Source organism: Pinus tabuliformis, chromosome J, assembly GCF_031772625.1.
Source record: "Pinus tabuliformis cultivar Carrire ecotype Pingquan chromosome J, CPIR1, whole genome shotgun sequence".
Lineage (NCBI taxonomy): Eukaryota > Viridiplantae > Streptophyta > Pinopsida > Pinales > Pinaceae > Pinus > Pinus tabuliformis.
Genome location: NC_142295.1, coordinates 1,387,438,038 through 1,387,439,686, shown reverse-complemented (window position 1 = coordinate 1,387,439,686; position 1,649 = coordinate 1,387,438,038).

The following is a 1,649-nucleotide window of genomic DNA, read 5'->3' as shown; positions in this document are numbered from 1 at the left end:
GGTTGTATTTTGTATGATGGAGATGGAGGAGAATATGCAGAAGGAGGGATTTGAGGAGGGTCACCACCACCTCCTTCTTATTTACTTGAATTGGTCTCTTTCCATTCTTTCTTCATTCTCTATATAAATCTTCCACACCATGTCATGCCAATAAAATCTTGTTGAGACATCCTTTCAGAATTGATGAATCTTTTTTCCCCTTCAAATTCCATTATTTTTTCATTGGAATGCATGTATCTTACATATGTCGAGATTGTACTCTTTAAATGATGCTTCTCCATGCTTGATATTATACCTAGTTCTCATTCAACACCAACTCTTGTGTAAATCCTTGATTAAAACTTGCTTTGGAACCAACTTGATCCAAAATTAGTTCTAAATATGATTTGTTACATTAATTTGAATTCTTATACAAATATTCTCAAATTTCCTACAATTTTGTTAAAAAATGGCTTAATAAGTTTAAATCAACAATTTAAATAATTGAGTTTGACAATAAAACAACAACAATTATATACAATACTTAACAAATTGATAACAAAGTTCTCTCTCATGGAAAACATCTCTGAGTTTCCTTCAAAAGAGTAATTGATACATTAAAAATGATACAAAATACATCGTTATGGCTTCTTCACATCAAAGAATGACCTCCAATATGCAAAAAGTTCATTGGTGTTCTTCCAAGAGGATAGTAGCACTAGTCTCTTAACTATCAATGGCTTCTTCACACAACAAAGAACATTATATTTACTTCCTGGTCAAATAAAATTCAATCTGTTTAATAAGAGTCTTTAAGTGCATCATCTAATGGCAAGGCACCATTTTTTGGTAGAGAATAATAGGGTTCAAATCCACTTAAATCCACTCCATTACTTTTTAATAGGGATATTCATATCCCATAGTCAATACATATCATGATTTTTTATATTATATAAAGATCTTGCAGATTATGTATAGGGAGTAGTAATGACATAGTTGGAGCATTTTATGGGTTGTTATGCACATATGGTGGCATATACAACAAGGTTAGGTGGTCATGTGATGTATAGAACAAACCCCCGTTTGTTTCTAAAATAAATAGGGACCCTGTTAATCTTTTTTTTCTACCTTTCTCATTTTCCTATACAAAGTATTGATAGTTTGTTTTAATACTTTGTATGAGATTCCAAATTATCTTTTATTTTTTAGGTCTTTTGTTACATTTCTTGAAAAGTCTATAATCCTCCCTTGTTGATCTTCCATTTCAATATCTTCCCTATCCATCTGAGTGATAGACCTTTGTTGCTCTGGATGTTTAGATAGGCTGATTACCTTCATCAATTTGGAAGTGAATGAGACCCATTGCTAATTTTCATTTTTTTGTATCATATTTGGAATCCACTTTGTGTATCCTCCCATCCAAGAAAGTGTACAAGCTTGATATTATTTACCCACTTTGCTCCTAGGATATTTTCCCATCTGGTCTTGTGCAACGATCAATAAGCTCTACACCTTCCACCCTCTAGATGACTATATATTCGGTTAAGTCCTAATCCTTTAATTAATAACTAAATTAAGGCTTAATTAATCACAATTAATTAACACTTAGTCATGAATCTTCCCATCTAGTATCTCCTTAGAGAAACAATGCTTTACATCTCTCGCACCAC